Here is a 13,703-nt window from a genome sequence, read left to right as displayed (position 1 = left end):
ACTGCTCTAAAACTAGTTGTAACTCAGCAGTTATGCAGAAGATAATGCTTTTTGTTGCTTCTTGTGTTTAACTTAAAAAAATTCATCCTGCCTTTAGGAAAATATTCATGAAGCAAAACTGGCAATAGAAAAATAATTATTTGGAAAACATTATATGAGGTGAGTTGTTGCTTCCCTACTGGATGCCAGTTTAAATTGAGCTAATTTGTTTTACCAGTAGCTTAAGAAAACCCCAGCACAGCAGCATGACAATTATATCCAGGTGCAAGGACTTAATTCAACAAATTCTAGGTGGATCCTTCCAGTCGGCTCAGTGGGCCCCATCCTCAGCTGTGGCTAAGAACAGATGCCCTTGGAAAAAAAAAAAAAACACACCTCTGTAATCACAATCCATTCAATTCTTGAATCATGAAGCTGAAATGTGTCCAGAAAAAAAAAGGATATAAATTATATTTTTATGTCCAGAGTATCAGTTGAAGCATGACTGAGAAGAACATCTGAGGTAAGACTTAAATCTGAGTCAACACTTAGATACTTTTTTGAACTATTGTTACATTATACATGTAAAACTAATAGCTCATCTACAAAATATAAGAATACGGGTTCACCAGTTCTCTAGGATTTAGAAGTGATACCTGAAAAATCAAAATCAAATGAAGAATTCTTAATTTGGGGAACATTTTAACAAAAAGATCAAACTGCAGATCTTGCTGTTTTAATGGGACTATATCTTGTCATAATAAAAGTTAAAACATCTTCAAAAGCAAGGAATCGGGGAAGAATTGAAGATAAACATGCATCATATCAGTATAGATCGTAATACAAAAAATTTAGGTTTGGGGGGTTTGATCCTTTAGAGCCAATAATTGCACAAATATAGTAATTTTCAAGCTTCACTTTTTGATAATCTGCAGTAACATATTAATGGTCTGGTTCTGACTCAGGCAAAACTTTCATTGATTTCAAACAGAAAACTATTTTATAACACTTTGATTATCTATCATTTATAGCAATAGGTTAAGACTAGGAAACAAGTAAACCAAAACAACTAAACCAAAAGTATCACATGTTTATTTGATAATTGCTGAAATACTCCCAGATGTGTATGTTTTACTGATTTGTGCACAATGTGCAGTTATAGTTAATTATTAGATTAGCAGGACCCACAATTAAAGTTCATAAACACATTTGTATCTACACACATTCTATATGCATATGCATGCCTGAATGGATAAAGACTCATTTTCAAGGCATTTTTCAGGAATTTAGGCTTATTTTGTTACCATTGTGTTACTGTCATCATAACTCATGTGTTCCAATTTTTGAATAATATTGCAAAAGATATTTTCCCTCCTACAATATTGCATTCAGGAGTTTACTAAATACATCCCAAAAATGCAGCATTTTGTGTTATTATGAATTTCAACTTTAACTAACACTAATTAGAGGTGTACCAGATGACTCTGATTAAACTAGTGGGTAGTGCTTATTCAGATTTAATGTGAGCAATCTGGACATTTTGAAAAACAGCCAAGCTGGGCTCAAATAAAAACCTGCCAAAAATCCAAACTCTGAATTCAGCCAGGCATGTAAGACTGGTTCCCATGAACATTAAAAATAAAATTAAAATCAGTTGGAAGTCTTGGTTTCCTTCAAACTAGCGAACATCTTCCCCATACCCTCAAGAAATATTCCTGCCTTATACATGCTGCCCTTTCAAAGCCACCTCTCAGCACCCAGAACAAAACAGGGAAGATGAACCAAAGAGAGGTTATTGTTTTTGTCGAGAATATCAGCTCCGACATCACTGGATACTGGTTTCTTGATGAGGGTGGAGTAAAATAGGAAGAGGGCAGCTGCCAGTTGAAACACATTTTCCAAGACTGTCATCCAGAAATCGAGAGACATGTTTTTCACTAACTTTTAATTTAAAACACACTTTACAGAAACATATCTTATTCATCTGAACCTTTGAACATCTGATGTAAGGTGAGATTTAGGAATCAAATATAGAGGGCTGAGTTTTCTGCTGGTGTAAGATGACATAACCAGTTCAGATAATGGACTTGTGGCTGCTTATATGCACATTTGGATTTTATAGATTCCCCCCCATATTGTTCACTTGCAGTGCATGTTTTCTATTTACATTGGTGTTAACCTGGAAAATAAAATCAGAATCTAACCCACTGTGAGATAGTGTGTCTTAACAAGAGCCCAAGCAGAGCTAAATCCATCAATTCAGGTAAATTTAAGCAACATGAAGGTCTCAGGTCAAAATTCAGTTCGTAGTTATCTTTTTACACATACCTCCAAAATTCGTAGTTTCAAAGATGAGAACACTGAAGATTTAAGAAAAAGGCTACTTTTACACTGTCTATTCTGTACAGGGCAAAGTACAGATCTGAGCTTGTTTTCAAAAGCTGTATATTTCCTTACACTGAGATGTCTAGAGACAGGTAAGGACAGTATAGATGTTAACCCAGACTACCCTGTTCATATTAAGGTTTGCCAAAATGAAAGTGTGCTTTGTAACGCCAAAGGGTCAAATATTTAAGATGTTTAAGATATCTATCTCCTATTGAGGAACAACCAAATTATTTGGTTTCAACAAGACTTTTCCTACATTGTTTGAAAAAATCACCCTCTCAATCAGTTGAGACTTTTAAAAATTACTACTGGACTTCTTTATCCACTATATTTTTAAAAATAAATTTTTCCCTTACACAAAAGATAACATATTGCTTTATTAAAGATGAATTTTTTTTACATTTCCCATGTATGTTTTATGCTTAATTTCAATGGCAAGAGCATACTAGTCTATTGGAGACTCATCACCATTAAACTTTTTGGTTCTGTTTGCAAATATCGGTACAAAATTGTACAGACATGGGCAGGTTTTTTTCATCTACAGTATTTTGTAAAAAAAGTGACACTGCCCAAAAAGAAGTTTGGGGTTGAGATTCTCAAAAGCTCATGCTTACATGGTTGAATCCTGGTCTGAAAATTAATCTGTAACATTAGAACATTTAACAATAAAACTAATATTTCTAAAGTAGGTTTCATCACAAATAAACAGATCTTCTGTAGGTTAGGTTTTTTACTTGTTAGTGTATCAGCCTGTTGAAGAAATGTTTTGGAAATAAAAAATGAAAAATTAATAACATTAGCATATGATTAGAAAATAACTTTGTTTTTCTGATCAACTACTAAAATAATTTTAACATTTTAACAGTACAGTTTTAGTACAGTTTATTTTAGCTTCCAACACTGTTCCTAATATCTATTTTAGCCTATATTTCACAATGGATGATTACATCTATAATCATTATTGGTCATTGGTCATTAATTTATTTCAGAGTACATACCTCTGTGGGCAGTAATTACTGCACAGCCTTCAAAAAGATATCATTAACAAAATGAGAAGATGGAAAGTATGTTAATTACTGTAAATGTTCTACTGGTTTCTCTCTGGAAAAAGCATGCCTGGAGATTAAGAATTTTTTCCTAGACAATGTTGTGTAACATAAAAAGATAAGAAAGAAAAATAAAGTTACAGGGCCAAGAAAGAAGACATTTTCTGGCACTTCCAAATTTAATTTTTAAAATTTACAATAATGTTCATGAATCAAAATAAAACTAAATATATTTCATTGAGTTCAATTTCCAATACTTTCAGACAATAATCAAAGTGCTGTAAAACAAAGGATTCAGACACTTGGGTGCTTGGGTTTAATTTCATATTTGCAAATTTGAGTCCTGTCATTGTTTAACCCCATCTGGCAATTAAGCACCACACAGCCACTCACTCACTCTCCCCCCCAGCAGTGGGATGGGGCAGAGAATCAGAAAAAAAAAGTAAAATTCACGGGTTGAGATAAGACAGTTTAATAGGACTGAAAAGAAAGGGAAAATAATAATAATAATAGAATATACAAAACAAGTGATGCATGATACAGTTGCTAACCACCCACTGATCAATGCCCAGCCAATCCCCAAGCCGCTGTGCCCCCCAGCCAACTCTTACCAGTTTATATACTTGGCATGATGTCATACAGTATGGAATACTCCTTTGGCTCATTTGGGTCAGCTGTCCTGGCTGTGTCCCCTCCCAACCCCCCCTGGTAGGGCAGTATGCAAAGCTGAAAAGTCCTTGGCTTAGTATAAACACTGCTTAGCAACAACTAAAACATCAGTGTGTTATCAACACTATTCTCATTCCAAATCCAAAACACAGCACTATACCAGCTACTAGGAAGAAAGTTAACTTTATTCCAGCCGAAGCCAGGACAAATCCTATGTGTTTATGCATGCTCCACCACCATTTAATCCATCCATGTACCATTATATTTCTAAGATGCGATAGTCGGTTGAGTGCTTAACCAACATTATGGGCCTTGGTAGCATGTTTTCCATAGTTAGAGGTCTTTGTATTCTTCATAAATAGATAGGATTTTCACCAGTGAAAATACTGTTTGCCCAAATGCAAAACAGTTTCCAGAAATAGTTTCCAGACCTAATTTTCCAGTGAGCACTAAGATTCAATGCAAAATGTCATTTGTATCTGCTATGTCAAGTTTTGCTGTCATGTAGCTCGGAGTTCAGAGCTGGCCATTTTCAAAGCAGGTTTTGCAAAAAACTCTGGGGTCACTACACTTCTTGACTTTATTTTTAAATGCAAGATCTTTTAGATAATTATTATGAAAAGACAAGGAATATATATTTTCTTGTTTTCCCCTAAGATATCATGATGGTTGTGCTTCTGTTTCTCCTGGAGCATTGTCTGAAATAGCATGTTAAGGAAACACTTTGATTTAAATCTGAACCTTTCCAACATAAAACACATATCCACAAACCATAATCTAAACAGACTTTTTCCTGAAAGAGCAATGCCACCAATACCCCGTGCATGGTCTTCGTTCACAGCCTGACGCAGACTTGCATATTCGTGACCTATAAAGCAAAAAATCTTCCTATTGGAAGTATGTGGATGTGCATAGTGAGAGTGTGTTGTGAGAGAACATTGCCAGAGATTCACCTCAATCTGGTCATCGTCTTGACCATAAAACTCTTCCTGGGGAAGCCTGAAGTTTTTTGTTTTTTTTTTTTAAATTTTCTGGGCAGGCAGGAAGGGGGATGATCTTATACACATGGTCAGGAGCACATCAGCAGAGACAGGAGGGTGGAGGGTGACTTTGTATCTACCATAATGCCCAATCAAAAACTACAGTGTCATTCTGGATTTACACCCACGGTACTACACAGAAACTGCATATGAATGCCTAAGGAAAAGAAAGCAAACAGAAAGCCTCATGATTGCTGACATGGATGTGCAGGATTCATCTGAATCAACATTTGCCAGTGTGGTTTTTGGAGTATTTACCCAGCTCTGAGACACCACAGTGAATGAACTAAACTGAAAAAATAGTTTCTCATACAGCAAAAATAAACACTCTATGGATATCTGACTAGAAAATGTACCATGGCACAGCACAGTGTTTTGTAGGCCATTGTGACTCCCTTAATGCCTTTAAATCCATAAATTGGCTATTTAACTGTAACTGAGATAGATCAAAAATTGAACTTCATACTAAGAGTCCAACTTCGCTTCAAAACTGAGCAGATTAAGCACCATCCGCTGGTGTCCTTTCTGACAGCTTCACACTTGAGTGGATCATATTGACTAAACATCACAGGCTAGACAAATTCTTAGCTTTTGAAATAACTTCAGCTCAGTTTTTAAGCTCTCTGACATAGCAGTCATAACTCTGTTAACATGATTTACAGTTAAATTAAACATAAAAACATCATCATTAAAATAACTGTGATAAGGTTAAGACCTAATGCCACATATGCTTTCTAAAGGCAGCCAAAGATATAAACACTTTGGTCTGTGTTGCCCAGTCAGTACAGAAACATAACCACGTACACTCTGTTTATACAGCATGTATGAGTTGCAGGCTTTCAATATTTTATAAAATATGCCTTTTCCTCAGCTTGACTCTCTTTTTACCACATTTACAATTATTCATGCACTTTATCTGTTGATGTTATTTTAAACATAAAGCTCTAGTAATTTTTCTGTGCTGTTTCTAGAAGTAACATTACAAGAGAGATCAGAGTGTTTTGATTTTTAGAGTACAGTATAGCAAATAAAATCAATCTATTTAGTGAGAGTGATAACACAATATTGTTTGCAAAAACACTTGCTTTTGTACTTTTCAAGAAAAAATAAAACATTTCCCTAAAACATTTCTTTTTCCAAAGTTTTATCAAAATGTGAATGGAGGACATTATATTCCTCTAGATTCACGCATCACCAGCCACCTGGTACATGATTAAGGCATCCAGGAATATAAACCTGATAATTCAGATACAGTTTTAGTAGTTTGAAATCCTTTTAAAAATACTTAGCTGGCCTTACAGATACTTCAGTCTCCTCTCAGGGGGAAAAATTCCTCAAACAAAAAACAAGAGCCTTGAATACACATTTATTGTCCCAAATTTTCTTTTCACTAATACTCAACAATACCTTGGCTTATGTCCTATGCATCTGGTGAAAATATGGTTTTTTTCTCTAGTTATACTTTGTCAAAAGGTACAGCTCTTTCTATATCATTAAGGAGGAATGACCAGACTTCGAAAGAAATTGCTTCTTCCTTCCTTATACCTCAAATCTCTGCCCCTTTTCAATAGATAATGTGGAACATCCTGGAATGCTTATGGATATTAGCAGCTGGAAAAATCTGTCATAATAATAAAATACTAACTTCTTGCATGCATTTTTCATCAAAGCATTTTACAGGTGGTGTAATCATTCCCACTTCCTCTAATAGAAGAACCAAGATGCAGTTATGATAAAGATGACATGCTTACAGGTCTACGTCAATGTACACTAGCTGAGAATCTCAGATACCCTTTAACTTTTCTAACTAAAAGCATAAGTGGGAATCATCAAATGAGAATGAGAGCTAAGACAAGCTCCATATATACAGGATTTGAGCCAAGTATCACAAAGGAAATGATTGAAGTCAGGGAAGCCTCTCCTGGAGAAAGCAAAAACAAGGAGACCATCTTCCATGGGGGTCTTTTAATGAGTGATGAAGGTGAGGACCAGTTCTGATCTACCCTCAGCATGAGGAAGATAGATGACAGCTTGCTATAACTCCCTCAAAAACAGTCAGATGTTTTCTGCTCTCTCCAGTAGTGTTCACCTTATTGGATGGACTTTCCAAAATCTCTGTCTTTTCTAGCAGGTGATGTTTTGCAGGTCTCTTCAGATTTCTGCAGTTGAACCTAAGCATCAAATCTTTCAGTATTAATATCAGCACAGAAATGTTTAAGAACCCCACACAATGAGGCACTATTATAGCATGCTGCATTTTTATGCTCTTATCTGTGCTTTGGAAGACTTGAAAAATACCTGAAAAATTATCCTGCATCTGCTTCCTTCCTGATCAAACCAAGTAGTATTACATCATCTTTTCCCACTTCTTAGCATACAAATTCCCCTTCAAGTTCCTTCAATGGCTTCCCCTTCACCTTTTGTATCATATTCTTGTATTTCATCTTTGCTTCAAGGCACTGCACTCTACCAGTCCTTCCTGTGTGTCAGCCCTCCTTTCCTCATAGTAAACCTCCCGCTGGCTGTGCTCTTCTCACACTGCTCTTCCTAATGCTTCTTCATAACCTCTCATGATTTTTCTTAAATGCTGTCACTTTTACATGGAAAAATCTGTTCCAGTTCTTGAGCACCAACTACTCTTTTCCACTGAAATATTTCTATTAAAAAAAATTTATCTTCAAAACTTAGAAAGGACTAAATGTATACTGCAGAAAGATAGTCTGGAGGGGTTTGTTTGTGAAAACTGGGATTGATACACAGTTTAAAACAATTATGGAACTACTGAACATGTGAAATATGCTGAAAATGGAAGGCAAAGAATGAATGTCAAGATAATACTTGAGGAAAAAGTAATCAATGATTGAGAGTACTGCATTACTAATATGGAGACTAAGGTAAAGTAATGCATTTAAGATAAAGTAACACATGTTGGGGAAAAGAGTGCGCTCTCTGGGTATAAAATAGTTGGCTCTGAGCTAGTTATTATCACTCAGACATGAACTCTAGGGGTTATCATAGTGCCATGAAAATATCATGCAAGTGCTTGGTAACAGAAAGACCATTCAGATTTTGGAAGTAATTAAGAATGGAACAGAAAACAAAAATGCAAGACATCTATTCTTTCACTGTACAAACCCATACGTTCCTATGCTTTGTAAACTTTGTTTACTTATAAGCCCTCCACCTGGAAAAATGTCTTAGAACTGGAAAATATTCAGAGAAGAACAATGAAGATGAATGGTTTCCATACAAGGAATGACTCAGTCAGCTAAGACTTTTCATACTGGAAAAGACACATCTTAGGGGAAAAATGACAGCGGTCCACACCACCATGAGCGACCATGAGATGCAGAGAGATGGATTGCTCATCGCTTCTTTCAATATCGGAAATAAAGGCCATCAAAGGAAGCTAGCTGATCCAAGTTCAAAACAAACAATCAGTTCTTCATTCATATGTAGCAGAACTATGTAAATCCTTGCCAAAAGATGTGGCAGAAGCACAATTTTATTGGGTTCAAGGGCAGGCTTAACAAGTTCTTGGAAAAGAGATCTTGAGAGGGTTAGTAATACACAAGCCACAGTGGTCTTACAGTCCCTGAGCCAGAATAGTTAGAGGCCAGAAGAATACTCACTGGACAGATTTTATACATTTGCCTTGTGCATACTGTATAATCTTCCCTTGACATCCAGTTTTGGCCACTGTTGGAAAAAGACGACAAGCCCTCCGCCTGAACAGCTGCAGTTGCTCTTATGAAATGATTTCTGAACATAACAAAAATACTCAGGACACACTTCATGTTTCTGAGCAATGTCATCTCTTGAAAAAACATAATCACAAGAGGAAAGAAGGTGATGCTTCACTGGGCTGTGCTATGATCCAAGGGCGACTAAGATTATAATAGCAGGAGGCAAACTCAGAATATAAATCGGTTTAGAGATAATCTCATATGTACAAGACTGCTTATCTAAACCATTCCTGTATGTTAGATCCAATTTGGGTTTTACACAGTTTAAGGCTGACTGGCACTCTCTCAATTTTATAATGGATTATGCCTGGGATCATTCAGAAACACACTGAATCTAGGTGAACAATCCCTTGACTCTGAGAAGCTGAAGGACTGTGAGGGAGGCTCTGAGTCTCCGCTTACCCTGTGTTCTCAAACATACCCAGGAGACTGCAGTGTAACAAAGTGCTGTAAGTGACCTTTTCGAAAATCTTGGCCAATAAACAAACATAGGTTGCCATCAACAGCCACATCACTTCTCAATGTTCTGTTCACTACTTAAGTGAACAAGTACCATCTCCTTTCTTGTTGCATACAACAGTGGGGCATCCAGTCAGGGATTAATAAAGAATAATCCAGCAATAAATTATAGTCAAAGAATCTGGAACAGTTTTCGTGGGATGATAAGACTTTGGCTAGCATACAACACTCACAAGACTTGGAACACCACCTGTGTCAATGATCAACACTTCGCTGAGCATTCTGAATACATAGGGTATTTTATAGGCAATAGCTGACCTTAATGATGGCAAAAGATAAGTGAGCTTTTCAAAATCTTAGGGGAAAAAATGGACTGGGAAACTTTCAACCATGACAGTATCCCGAGTCAACACATTGTCTCTGCAAAAGCAGGACTTCCTACAGAAATCCCTTGTGAAAGGTTTCAAAATACCAATAATACCAACTTTTATATTCCTTTTTGAAAAACTAGCAATACTTGGAAAAGTCTTGTAGTGTGCATGTTGCTGTGGAAGGATGAACACACCAAGGCCTTCACCCCAGTAAATTCAAGGAGCATGACTGTACTGCTAAAGGAGGTGCTGATTGGAAGCTGTTCAAATAGGACACATTGCAGCAACTTCTGAATGTCTTGCAGAACACACAGGTGAAGCCTATAGCTTTCCTAGACCTGTGCAGAACATCCCAGAGATCCTTATTACTTATATGAAGAGTGTTTAACTGCTAGAATGAGGTGCTAAACAAGAATGGCATTGTTTTAACTATGAGCAATCCTTCCCTGGACACAACATGCTATTTAGATGGATATTGCTGAATGAAGCCTGTGATATCCTCTCTGGAGCACAGTAAAGAGCTGATTCACATTCCAACTATAGCAGAGTTACTGCCAGAGGAGACAGAAGTGGATGTAAATAATGGCTGAAATATGCAGACAATTTCTAAAGCACGGTAGAAACAGAATATGTAACAACTAAACATACTGTGATATTCAAAACAAGGTGCTGCTTGGCGTTAGTACCTTACATTTACATAGAACTTCTTACCCTGACCAAACTCTGTTTCCTCAGGTAAATTATCATGCTTAAACCTGGAAAACCTTGAGGCAGAAGGAAGCAATCCACTAATTCACCCTTACAGGAGAAAACAAACGTTGAGGTTCAATTCAATGCAGTCAAAGCTGGTTCATAGAGGAGGTACTACACAATTGCTGTCCCTATAGAACAAGTTGCAGGTTTCTGACAATACTCTGATTTGAGGTAGAGAAAGAGAAGGGAAACCCACCCTGAGGGTAAGTAAGGCACTGATAAACCCCATTGTTAAAAGCATTCAAGTGTCCAGGGAAAGTAAACAATCCTTCTACTGCATTCAACTGTAAAGCAAGCTAAAAGGAAGCACATTGCAGATCTGAAAGCCAGGACTCCTTAAAATTGTCAGCTCACCCTCCTGTATATAGAGACAAGGAGACTTCCTCTGGCATCCCACGCACTGCTTTATTCCCCACTCCTACCCACACCCATCCACTCATTTTCATTTGCTGCACTTGGCTAAGGCGCATCTTCCATGTACTGATCTCCCTTCAATCCAGACTTGTTTGCTGCCCCGACTTAAGATCCAGGCAAGAGCATCATGAGGCTCCATTAAAGGTTAGAAAAATAAAGGATAAGAAAAATAGAAAGACCACCCTGTTTCCTCAAAGAAGTATAAAAAAACCTTCCTTTCCTTACTTGACATTCAGAGGAAAACAAGAACATTGAGTATTTCCTCAGCTAGTCATTCCTGCTTAGGTCTTCTCACAGCTACAATACCCACCCCAAATTACCTCCTCCTTCCTGAATCACGACAGGATTTAGAGTCACCCTGTGGTACCCCCCTTTATAGACTGGCGGGTGAATCAATTAAATCCCCACAGCTGGCTACCCTGAAAATCCCTGCACTCAGTTCAGACAGCTGTGGCCCTTCCTCTAGATAAAGGGAGATGATTAACTCCTTCCTGACCATCTCCTGGACATTAGTTTTATAATTCATTTCATACACCATAATTTCCAATCAAGCGCTCAAAGCCCTTAAAGCTTGAATAAAATAAAATCTGAAAAAATACCCAAACCACTACATTACATCTGATTATTTTTTTTACTGCAGAGACCTAGTCTATTAATTTCCATTAAGAAACTAAATTTGATAAATAGATAACATTATAAAAAGAAAATGTAATTAGCGTGTAGCCTTGGTAGATGTAAACTTACTGGTACCCAGGAGTAATAGCAGTTTATGTGAAAACTAGAATGTTACCATAATTATGAAAATGAATGTATAATTTATGCACAGAAGATGGAAAATATGCAAGGTGTGTAGAGGATATGATTATATTGCATTTTCTTGTTTCTATTGATAGATGATAAATCTTTAGAATATGTTGAAACCATGCATTAGTCTGCATGATTTTTGGATGGCCATGATTTCTGATAATGTTTTTTTTTCTTTTGTTTTTAATTAAACTCCATTTTACAACAGCAGCCCTTCCCCTGCTTTATTATGCCAAAGAAGCATATGGAAATATAAACTCTGAGATGTTACTGATTTATTTTGATGTTGGAGCATTTTGCTCTTGTGTAAACATTTCTTGTGACATGAATATGGATAGTTTCAAATCTTAGAAGAGTTCATTACTAAAGGTAGCATATGTTTTTGACTCCTGAACCATGAGGGAAATGAGAACACCCAGCTTGCCAAACAGTAAATTGTAAACAGTTGGTACACCCCTAAGCAAAAGACTGAAATAATTACTGTATCTGTGTTTTAGAGTAGCCAGCTCATTTTTATGTCTCATTTTTGTTTGTTTTTTTCATTTTGCTGATTTAATGTTTTTCTGCAAGGTTTGTAGATGCAGTCTAAATATATACTTTGGGCCTGCAGCATCATGATTCTAAGTGTGCAGATGTCAGTGTGGATTCATGGATTCCCAGATACCCTACGACCATGTATAAAAGCCTGTGCTGAAAGAGGCAGTCAGCTGTTTCATTTTCAGACCTACTCATAAAATATGTATTTTTTTTAACCTGGACTCCATCTTGCAAGGTACCAGGCTTCTCCAGCCCATCGAGTTCTGAATACTTTCACTGCTTTGAATATCACAAGAAACTGAGGCCAGTAACTATTCTGGCATATGTACACAGAACATGGCCAGAGCTGAATGACATGAATGGTTATTTTGTGTGTCATCTGTAAATTCTTACCGCAATTTTCCAAGAAACCTAGCATCCTTGTGTCCCTTGCCTCTCATGGAGCTTCCCATCCAAATGATTCAGCTCCTGCTAGAAGCGTTCCCTGCTGTTGTGGCAACAAAGTCCAAGGCTGTGCTCTGCTGTGTCTGGGGACACCTACACACACACAAATATTGCCTCAGAGAGTGTTCCCTTTCTTTATGAGACAGGAAAAAGCTGGGAGCTAGAAGGATGCACAGGTAGTTCTTCAGAGACACATAAGACATTACAGCAGTTAACTGTATGCTGCCTTTCTTCTCCTTACTGACACATTTTATTGCTCCTTCTGAAAATTAGGCACCCAGCCTTGCCCCTTAGGGCAAGGCAGAGTGAGAAAGGAGCTAGGTGGGAAGCTGCACATACCAATCTGGAGTGCGGAGGCTAATGGATGGGGTTTGGGTATATTCACTCTGTCCTGGTGCCTGCTTGGACTCGCGGCCATAAATGCTCATCTGTGGCTAGGTTACCATGCTTGATTTTCATTCTCCCCTGCATTTGCCCAACAAAGAGAAAGTTATTTCACAGAGTATCTGGTAGTTTACTGGTTTGGACACTTGGGATTTGTGGCCAAATCATCCCTAGCATACCTGGTTTGGATTAGGGACTTGAGCCTGCATATTCACCATCCCAGGCTGATCTAGCAAATGTCCCAGGTAACCTCCACTTCTCTGCCTCCACATTCCCTAAATCTCTAACACATACCCTGAATACAGCCACAAACTTGGACCCCAGGATCTCATGGCAGTGGGACACCTAATTTAAACCTCCCACTTCAGGGCTTCCAGGTCACCAACATAGACAAATTTTTCCTTGTTTTTCCATATGCACAGCAAAAATGCTGGTGCCCTTTGCAACATGCATTACCTAAGGATTTGGATGGAACTGAAATGATGGATGTAGATGAAACACAGATACAGCTTTAAAAGTAGGAGAGAAAGCTACCCAGTCACCCAGCTGCAACCTCATCACAGGATTGTTTATGAGCTGTATCCAGCACTCCAGGTAAATCTGTCCTGGACGTCAGTATTTAAAGAAGATCTTAGGTGCTTATCTATCCTTGGGAATCTGGGTCAAGTG

General features: G+C 37.5%; 1 long non-coding RNA gene across 2 annotated transcripts in view; it reads right to left on the bottom strand.

The window, feature by feature from the left end:
- Nucleotides 1-13,703, bottom strand: part of LOC141927369 (uncharacterized) — a 63,141-nt gene that overhangs the window by 17,658 nt on the left and 31,780 nt on the right. For both annotated transcript variants that reach the window (XR_012624371.1, XR_012624372.1), the window contains exon 2: nucleotides 215-351. This is a non-coding gene — a long non-coding RNA (uncharacterized LOC141927369). The remainder of the gene's footprint in view (nucleotides 1-214; nucleotides 352-13,703) is intronic.

The sequence above is a fragment of the Strix aluco genome, chromosome 9, assembly GCF_031877795.1.
Source record: "Strix aluco isolate bStrAlu1 chromosome 9, bStrAlu1.hap1, whole genome shotgun sequence".
NCBI classification, from domain to species: Eukaryota; Metazoa; Chordata; class Aves; order Strigiformes; family Strigidae; genus Strix; species Strix aluco.
The sequence above is the reverse complement of the archived record's forward strand: the minus strand, read 5'-3'. Positions and strand labels throughout refer to the sequence as shown.